Genomic DNA, 10,711 nt, shown 5'->3' on the forward strand with positions numbered 1-10,711 from the left:
TCTGTTAATGATGAGGCCTCTGATTTGTTCTTCAAGGTTGTCTTAGGCTCTTTGTATTTTCATAGAAATTGGAGAGCATTTAGAATCCTCTTATGCTGTTGGGGAAATGTAAAATGGTGCAATGTGCAGTGTCTTAAAATATTAGACACACACGGTATGCAACAATTCTACTCCTAGATATTCACCCAAGAGAATTGCAGCTACATACTGGCTTATACCTGAATGGTCATAGCAGCTTTATTCACAATGACCAGACAGTGGAAACAACCCACATGACCAAGTAAATAGATAAACAAATTGAATATACAACAAAAAGGGATGATATTTTTCCCTTTGGAACCAGGGATTGAACCAAGAGGCACTTGACCACTGAGCCACATCTCTAGCCCTTTTTATTTTTTTTAATTTTGAGGCAATGTCTCGCTAAGTTGCTAAGGCTGGCCTCCAATTTGACATCCTCTTGCCACAGCCTCCAGAGTTGCTGGGATTCCAGGCATGTGCTTCCATAACTAGCAGAGATGAACTGGTTTTTTAAAAATATTTTTAGTTGTTGAAAGATCCTCAAAATGTTACCTGTGGGATGAGGCTATAGCTTAGTGGTAAAGCACATGCTTAGCATGTGTGAGGTCTTGGGTTCCAGTCCAGCATATATAAATAAATTTTATTTATTTATTTATGTTTATGTGGTGCTGAGGACTGAACCCAGTGCCTCACACATGCTAGGTAAGTGCTCTACCACTGAGCCACAACCCCAGCCAAGGGATGAACTATTGAACTCAGATAACTGCTGCATGAAATAAGGAGACAAGTGTGTGATTCCACATCTATAACGTTCTAAGGAGTACCTCCTTATCTTAGTAACAGAAAGCTGACTAGTGGGTACCTGGAAGTAGATAGGTGGGGGGGGATGGGACAAAGGAAAGGGTGTTGGAGGCATGAGGTGAACATGTGCAATCCCTTGATTACTGTGATGGTGTGTCAGGTAAAATTTTCAAGCTGTACACTTGAATACATGCAGTTGATTTTATGCCAGTTATACCTCAATAAAGCTGTTTTTTTAATAAAATGTGTCTCTTTGAAGCAGCATTTGTTTTGTTTTGGTTTGGTTTCCCCCTGCAATCCAGCCTGACCATGTTTGTGTGTTTATCCACTTACATCTTATTGTATTTACCAATATGGTTGTGTGTGTATGATTTTTGTATTCTGGTAAAAAATTCATAACATAATAGCCATCTGTGTGTGTATGTCTGTGCCACTTGAGATTGCACCCAGGGCCTCAGTGCTGTTCCACCACACCCTTTTTAAAATTTTGAGACAGGGCCTCACTAAATTGCCCAGGCTGGCCTTGTACTTGTGAGCCTCGTACTTCAGGCTCCCGAATAGCCAGGATAACAGTTGTGTGCCACCACATCAGCTTGTTTGTATATTTTGGTAGTGCTGGACTGGAACCCAAGACCTCACACATGCTAAGCATGTGCTTTACCACTAAGCTATAGCCTCATCCCACAGGTAACATTTTGAGGATCTTTCAAACTGTCTCCCAAGTGGCAGCACCATTTTCCATTTCCACAAGCAGTGAGTGTGTTCTGATTTTCCATGTCCTCACCAGCAGTTATTATCCATCTTTTTTATTATACCCATCCCAGTAGGTGTGGGGTTATTGTAGGGGGGGGTGTTATTTGGTTTGTTGGTTTGTTATTTTTAAAATTTTTTTAGAGAATTTTAATATTTATTTTTCAGTTCTCGGCGGACACAACATCTTTGTTGTATGTGGTGCTGAGGATCGAACCCGGGCCGCACGCATGGCAGGCGAGCGCGCTACCGCTTGAGCCACATCCCCAGCCCTTGTTATTGTTTTTTGAGATGGGGTCTCATTGTGTTGCCCAGGCTGGTCTCCAATTCCTGGGCTCAAAGTGATTCTCCCAGCATTGAGCTTCTTTTGAGCTTCATACTAAATGATATATAGTATCATTTTCTTTTGGTTTGAAGAACTACCTGTTATATATCTTATTGTACAGAAAAGCTAGCATTATATCAGACAGACCTATTGCCTCAACCATTATCCAAAAATATATTCATTTTGCCTTCATTTTTAAAGAAAATTTTGCTAGATTTAGAATTCTAGATTGGCAGTTTTGCAGCACATAGTTATCATTCAATCACCATCTATTACTTCTATTCAAAAGTTATAGTCTTTTTTTCCCTCTGTCTGCTTCCTACCACCCCATACTAGGGGTTGAACCTAGGGCACTCTACCACTGAACATCCACAATTCTTTTTTTTTTTTTTTAGTTGCCAATGGACCTTTATTTTATTTATTGATATGTGGTGCTGAGGATCGAACTCGGTGCCTCACACATGCTAGGCAAGCGCTCTGCCACCGAGCCACCACCCCAGTCCCACAATTTTTTTTTTTTTATTTTTATTTAGAGACAGGGTCTCACTGAGTTGCTTAGGACCTTGCTAAATTGCTGAGACTGGCTTTGAACTCGCAATCCTCCTGCCTCAGCCTCTCTGAGCTGCTGGGATTACAGGTGTGTGACACTGCAGCTTTTAATAATTCTTTGTCTTTGATTTTGAGCAGTTTAATTTTAATGCGACTAAGTGTGGCTTTCTTTGTATTTATCCAGCTTCATGGTTGTAAACCTTGAATCTGGTTTGCTATGGTGTTTTGTCTTGTTTTTGTCAGGTTTGAAATTCTCAGCCAATAATTTTCCAAAAATATTTGTAGGAAAAAAGAAGCTATTCACTCTGTCTTTGGGGAAATAAGCATGCCTATGTTGGCTGCTTTCTAGTGCCTGATTCAAATATTTGTATGTAAAATTTTTGGCCAGCTCTTTTGAATGAGTTAGTCTGACATAAACTAGTCTATCATGACTGGAATTACAAGTCTCCAAACTGGGGTGTAGCCCAGTGATAGAGCATGTGCAAGGTCATGAGTTTGATCCCCAGCAACAAAAAAGAAAATAAAAAACAACTCTATAGAAGTTATGATTCTTCCCATTTCCTTGGGGAAATGGAATAAATACCAAATGACCAATATTCTTGTCTTTGTCCATTGTTTTTTTTGGGGGGTGGGGGTACTGGGAATTGAAAGCAGGGGCATTTTACCATTGCCACATCCCCAACCCTTTTTATATTTTATTTTGACACAGGGTCTCACAAAGTTGCTGAGGCTGGTCTCAAACTTGTGATCCTCCTGAGTGTAGTGGTACACACCTGTAATCCCAGTGGTTCAGGAGGCTGTGGCAGGAGGATCTCAATTTTAAATCCAGACTCAGCAAGTTAGTGAGTCTCTAAGCAACTCAGTGAGACTCTGTCTCTAAATAAAACATTAAAAAGGGCTGAGGATGTGGCTCAGTGGTTAAGGGACCCTGGGTTCAAAAAAATGGCTGGAGATATAGTTCAGTGATAAAGTGCCCCTGGGTTCAATCTCTAACCCCCTCAAACTTGTGATCCTGCTGCTTCAGCCTCCTGAGTCACTGGGATGACAGGCATGCAACAGTGTGCCTGGCTTCTTCCAAATTTTATATGTTTCTCATTAACCTCTCTCTCCACATTGCCAGCGCCCTGGCCACTAGTCTCTCTGGTGGAAGGCAGTGGTGGCATGTGTTCAACTCCTATGTGGGTTGACATGAACATGGAGCAAGGATCACTTCATAAAAATATTTTGTTTTGTCTTTTTCATCTCAGATGTTGAATTTTCCCTTTGCGTTAGCCTCCAAGACAGATCTGGCCACAGCATGCAAGAATGAAATCAAATCAAACTTGTGTTCCCTCACTTTTCTCTCAATTGAATTTGTGAATCCTACTCAGCTACAACTCTAGTGATATTTGGTTTGGTTTCTAAAAATTTGCAAGAGCCATGCTTGTGGTCTATAGGCCACAAGTTGCTGCAGCAACATTGAACAAATCCTCATGAAAGGAAGCTTGTTTTACCCTGTCAGCAGGCAGGTCTAGAATAAAGCTGCGTAAGTGGAGGCTGCATATTAAGCAGAGCCGAAGGACAATCAATCGGGCAGAGGGAAAGGGACCCATGATCTCACTGGTGACAAACTAGAAGAGAAGGTGACTTCTTTATACCACCTTCACTTTTTATCTTCTCATCAAGATTGCAAATATCAGATTGGAAATGTGGTCTTGCTGTTGTCTTTCTAGGAGAGAATGAAAGTCAGCAAGCAAAACAGTGAATGGAGGCCTCCCTCTTGAGTTGGGTTTTCTGCTGAGTCACTGCCTTAATGGCTGCCCAGAATAACTGACTCCCCCTCTGAGCCTGTTTCTAAGGCAACCATTGAGCAAGGCAGCCAGCAAGCCAGCAGAGAAGCCAGCCTCATATCAGAAGAGACTCCCATCCCAGTCACCGTGTTGAATTTTTTCTGCAATCCCGAATATTTTTAGAGCCTATTAAAAAATACACACACACACACACACACACCTTTCCTTTTGAAAATACATACTCATCTACGGCCATACCACCCTGAACGCGCCCGATCTCGTCTGAAAATACATACTCATTTAAGAGAAAAAGCCAAACAATACAGAAGTGTTCAAAGTAAGGAGAACTCCTCTTCTCATCTTCCAATTCCTGGTTTAATATCTCGTGATTCTACACCTTACCAGATTTGTCTACTGACACAAATCAAGACTGTTCTTTATTATTTCACTTATCCTCCAGAGGATCAGTTCAGATGGTTCCAATTTCTTTATTAGTGATTTTTTAAATCACAAACCCATGTCCTTGCATGGTTTTTGTTTGGGGGGTGGGGAACTGGGGGGATGGAAACCCAGTCCTTTTTATATTTTATTTAGAGACAGGATCTCACTAAGTTACTTAGAATCTTCTAACTTGCTGAGGATGGCCTTGAACTTGACATCCTCCTGCCTCAACTTCCCAAGTCACTGGGATTACATACACTACCACACCCAGCTTTCAAGATAATTTAAAAATCCATTCACATTTTTCTTCTAGCATGAGTTCATCTTTCACTGTTTAAATATTTTCTACTGTGCTACAGCTTAGTAGTAGAGCATGTGTTTAGCATGCACTGCAGCACCAAAAATATAAATATTTTCTGCAAAAGAACATCAATGCATGCCTGTAATCCCAGGTACTTAGTAAGCTGATACAGGAAGGTCACTTGGGCACAGAGGTTTGAAGCTAGCCAAGAAGAGCCAGGCATGGTGGCACACACCTATAATCCCAGAAGTTTGGGAGGCTAAGGCAGGAAGATTGTGAGTTCAAAGCCAGCCTCAGCAACTTAGTGAAGCGCTAAACAACTCAGTGAGACCCTGTCTCTAGGTACCCTACCCCCCCAAAAGGAGAAGGGAGTCCCATTTTTCCAAATTGTGATTGTTGACTGTAGATTCCCCAAAATGACCACCAGAAAAATCTACCGATGCCCAGCATGGAGACACATGCCTGCAATCCCAGGGGCTTGGGAGGCTGAGACAGGAGGATCTTGAGTTCAAAGCCAGCCTCAGTAACCAGAAAGTGCTAAGTAACTCAGTGAGACCCTGTCTCTAAATAAAATACAAAATAGGGCTGGGGATGTGGCTCAGTGGTCAAGTGCCCCTGAGTTCAATCCCTGGTACCAAAAAAAAAAAAAAAATCTACGAGGAGGCAAAGCTGAGTTTATTAGAGTCCCTGAACTGTTGCCACTGAAGAACCTAGGCAAAGAAATGCCCAAAGCCTTAGGGATGGGGTGGGGTTCTAGGTGGGAGGGAGCGTGTGGTCAGGCGGAGTTTATGACACAATTGCTCTAGATTGGCAGACACTGTGGCTAGACTGCAAAGCAAGATCTGTTTATGGTTGGTCACAGTTTTATCTTCCAGGAGCAAGGATTTCCTGGCGCCACAAGTGAATTCACCTTTGCTAGTTCCCAGTATTGTTTGACATAGGAAGGGGAAAGTGTCCCCGGTTCCAGAATTGTTTATCATGGGGACAGGAAAGCATGTTAGATCCCAGCATTGTTGAACTAGGAAATGATACTGGATTCCTATTTCACAACTAAGATCCCTAGAGCAGAACGATAGAATACCTTTGACTCCCACCAAGGTCATCTGTTGGTCCAGCAAAGTCAAGGTCTTGGTCACCTGCAGTCAGGGAGACCTTTACCTGGCAAGAGCCTTAGAAGCTTCTGAGAGGGTGAGGTTAAGAGTGCATGATTTAAATAAGGTTTTAGGGTCTTTCAGTGAGTGGATCTGAATGGGATTAAGGGAAACTTCCCAAAGAAAAATGGATACAGCATAGTGAGGGCTTTGCAGGTAAACTTTTTTTTTTCTTTTCTTTTTTTTTTTTAGAGAAGAGAGAGAGAGAGAGAGAAGAGAGAAACAATTTTTTAAAAAATATTTGTTTTTCAGTTTTCGGTGGACACAGCATCTTTATTTTATTTTTATGTGGTGCTGAGGATTGAACCCAGCGCCCCGCGCATGCCAGGCGAGCCACATCCCCAGCCCCTTTGCAGGTAAACTTGAAAGGCCCAGCTGAGCAATCTGTTGTTTGGAGCAGGAAGCTGTTACCCTGATGAGGGCTAGTGGAATAATGCTTAGATGAATAGATTGTCAGGAAGTTCCCAAAATAAACAATAGTTATTTGCAACTTCCTCTTCCTAGACAAGAATTTCCTGGAATAGTAGTCATGTTAATACAATGAGTTGAGTAGTAAAAGTCAGTTCTGAGTCCAGTAGCTCACATTCTAAGTCAAAAACTTCCCTGTTTGGGGCTGGGATGTGGCTCAGAGGAAGAGCACTTTCCTAGCATGCACGAGGCCTTGGGAATGCCCAATAATGAAAGAAAAAAACTCTTTGGGGGACAGCTACCTCTCTTTGGGAACTGCTCAGAGGTGCGATCAAGCAGACCTGACTCTACCAACAGCACCAGCTCCCATGCTGCTGCCCAGGCGACAAGCTGGAATCTTCTGTTCCTGCCTCTTCTGAAAGCTGCTGAGCTTTGGGTTCTTCTGTCTACTGTTTGTCCTTAAGGTGGCTGAGCTTTAGAGGTCTTGCTGAGAGTCATAGAACCTCTGCCTAAGATGCCCAGGTAACAGGAGCTGGGGTGGAGTGCGGGGCCAGGGAGAAGTGGAACCCGAGGAAGGTGGACTTCCAGGCAGGAGTGCTTTGCATGAGACACCAGGTAAACATATGAAAACACATGCCATCGGGTTTAGAAACCAGCAAGAGACTGAATAAGTACAGGTGACCTGAAATGTGATGGAGTTGGGCTCGATGATATAGGGGGATTGAGTCTCAATCCCAGGTACGCAGGAGGCTGAGGCAGAAGGATGGCAAGTTTGAGACCAGCCTGGGCAACTTAATGAGACCTTGTCTCAAAATTAAAAAAAATAAAAATAAATAAATAAAGTGCAAAATATGGCTGGGGATGAAGCTTAGTGGTTGAGTGACCCTGAGTTCAATCCCTGGTACCCACCCTCATGAAAAAAGAATTGAAGTTTAGCCAGGGATGGTGGTGCATGCCTGTAATCCCTGTGGCTCAGGAGGCTGAGGTGAGAGGATCCTAAATTCAAAGCCAGCCTCAGCAACTTACTGAGGCCCCATCTCTAAATAAAAACTATAAAGAAGGGCTGGGGATGTAGCTCAGTTGGGAGAGTGCTTGTGTCACATGCACAAAGCCCTGGGTTCAATCCCCAGCACCACACAAAAAAAAAAGAATTCTTTTGAGGGCTGGGGTTGTAGCTCAGTGGCAGAGCACTTGCCTAGCATGCATGAAGTACTGGGTTCAATCCTTAGCACCACGTATAAGTGAACAAGTAAAATAAAGGTATTCTGTCCATCTGCAACTACAAAAAAATTTTTTTAAACTATAATGAAGGGCTGGGAGACTGGGGTTGTGGCTCAATGGTACAGTGCTTGCCTACCATGTGCAATGCCCTGGGTTCGAACCTCAGCACCACATAAAAACAAATAAATAAAATAAAGATACTGTGTCCAACTACAACTAAAAAATGAACATTGAAAAAAAGAAAGGCTGGGGATGTGGCTCAGTGTTTAAGTGTCCCTGGGTTCAATCCCCAGTACCAGAGAGAGAGAGAGAGAGAGAGAAAATTAAAATTTATCAAACACTTTTTTTTCCTTCTTTATCTTATTTTTTGTGCTAAAATATACATCTAAAATTTACCATTTTACACACTTAAAAGCTTCTGTACAGCAAGGGGAAGAATGCTCTGTGATAGAATTCCATTCCCAGCCATTTGTATTTATTTGTTTGTTTGTTTATTTTTCGGTACTGGGGAGTGAACTCATGAGCACTCGACCACTGAGCCACGTCCCCAGCCCTATTTTGTATTGTATTTCTAGACAGGGTCTCACTGAGTTGCTTAGCATCTCGTGGTTGCTGAGGCTGGCTTTGATCCTCCTGCCTTAGCCTCTTGAGCCACTGGGATTACCGGCTTGTGCCACTATACTCAGCTCTTTGTTGTTGTTTAATATTTATTTTTTAGTTGTAGTTGGGCACAATACCTTTATTTACTTATTTTTATGTTGTGGTGAAGATCGAACCCAGAGCCACCCACATGCTACGTGAGCACTCTACCACTGAGCCACAACCCCAGCCCCCCATTTTTATTTTATTTTTTTTTTTTTTTTGAGATAGGGCCTCACTAAGTTGGTGAGAGTGACCTTAGAACTTACCATCCTTCTGTCTCAGCCTCCCGAATGATTGGGATCACTGGCATGGGCCACCTTGCCCAGCTTGAAATACTTTTTGATATCTACTTATGTTTTCTTCCTTTGAGACATTACTATTGTGATTTTCTAATGGCAACATATCTGCATTTTTTTTTTTTTTGGTACCAGGGATTGAACTCAGGGGCACTCCATCACTGAGCCACATCCCCAGCCTGCAGAAAGCCAGCTGTGAATTACATGAGGAGCTTCTGTCAGTATGGAAGCCAGGGAGATTTAGGTTTGGCACTGTGAACTATCTGTGGCTCTCATGCGGCAACATATTGCCCAGTGCACATGACCTTTATCTCTGCTCTGCTAGGAAGATCCCTCATAGTAGCTCTGGAGATGGGTGTAACCCATTAGGAACTGGACAGCTCAACTTTAACCTTTCTTGGTGAAGAACATTCTATGGAAAGCCTTTCATGTTCCCCAGTATAAATAAAGCAAGAGCAGGCTCCATTTTGCCAGAGTCTAGAAGCTCTATCTGTCTGATTGGCTTGCCCATCCACCCCTGCTTGTGAGATTACTTTCTGTGTCCTGTGGTTTTTTCGTCGTTCTATTTTTCCTAGAATTTATTTCTCAGCCAACCCATTCCACCTAGGGGAACCCCATTTCCATTGTTCACGTGAAACCAGCTCAACATTATTTTGTATTTTTTTTAGAGATAGGGTCTTACTGAATTGCTTAGCATTTCGCTTTTGCCAAGGCTGGATTTGAACTCACGATCCTCCTGCCTCAGTCTCCTGAGCTGCTGGGATTACAGGTGTGCACCACCACACCCGGCTAACATATCTGCATTCTTGAACTGTCCTCCATTTCATGGCGGTATATTCAATTCTTAATCCCCTTTAGATTACATTAGCTGATGTTTTGATTTCAAAAGTGTGCACCAGTGTGTATAAGTGATACTGGTCCTCCGTAGCTTTTTGTTTTTGTGCACGTTTGTATTATGCTTGTTGAGTTTGGAAAGCAGATTTATTCATTCATCCTATAAGTTACCTAAGACTGCTGACTGTGTGTCAGACACAGTTCTGGACTCCTGGAGCAAGACTGTCTTGCGGCTAGGGGTTTGGCACATCAGTAGTGCACTTGGCTTGGCAAGTGTGAGGCCCTGGGTTCTGCCCCCAACACGGTATAAAGGAGACTGTCTTTGTGGCTTTAACATTCTTTTGGGGAAAGGTCATTCCAGCTTCATAAAACACATCTGAAAAGTTTTCTTTACTCTCTTTAAAACACTAGAGTTACCTGTATCATGTACTTATTTTGATTATTAATGTACTATTAACGTATCAATGTACTTCTGAGTCTTTTTAAATTCTCAATATGTTTTCATTTTCATACACAAAACTTGGAGAGTGTGCTGACTTGCTTTGTGCTCTGTCTGCTATATCGTCTGTCTCACTTTACTGCTCAGATTTTGGTGATGGATGTGGAGGGATGTGTTTTGTACCCAAGTAGGGAGTATGCCTTTAGTTATGTGGTGCTCACATTTTCTGTTTCTTCATGGAGCAGTTACCTTGGAGGGAACCCTGTAGACAGAAATCTCCCTCTACGGTGCTAGATTTTTCTGTTTCTCCCTAAAGGTCTGTCAACTTTTGCTTGAACTAGTTGGGATCTATTTTAACATTATTCCTAAAATGATTTGTTTTATACTATACTCTGTTCTAACTGGTGTCAATATAGCTATGCTAGCCTTCTATGGTAACTAGGTGACTGTTGGATCTTTTTTCTCATTCTTTCTCATGGAATCTTTCCAAGGGCTTATGTCTTAGGTGTGTCTCTATTCCACAGCATTTGCTTGAAGATTGTTGCTTTTGATCCAATCTGACAACCTCTAATCTCTGACAGTTCCCCATCAGACCTCCTCAAAGAGCTACTGTTGTCATTTGTTGTGTCTGTCCTGGCAGAAGCCTCCCAGTGGAGCCAGCTCAGGATCCCCACATGTTCCTGTTCATTAGGAGTGCTACAGAATCAGCTCCTCTAACTGTTTGGAACAATCTGGAAAGAAGCCCATCTGAATTTCCAAGGTG

This window comes from Marmota monax, unplaced genomic scaffold (genome assembly GCF_021218885.2).
Source record: "Marmota monax isolate L192 unplaced genomic scaffold, Marmota_monax_Labrador192_F-V1.1 WCK01_AAM20220418_F8-fsc00142, whole genome shotgun sequence".
Classification (NCBI taxonomy): Eukaryota; Metazoa; Chordata; class Mammalia; order Rodentia; family Sciuridae; genus Marmota; species Marmota monax.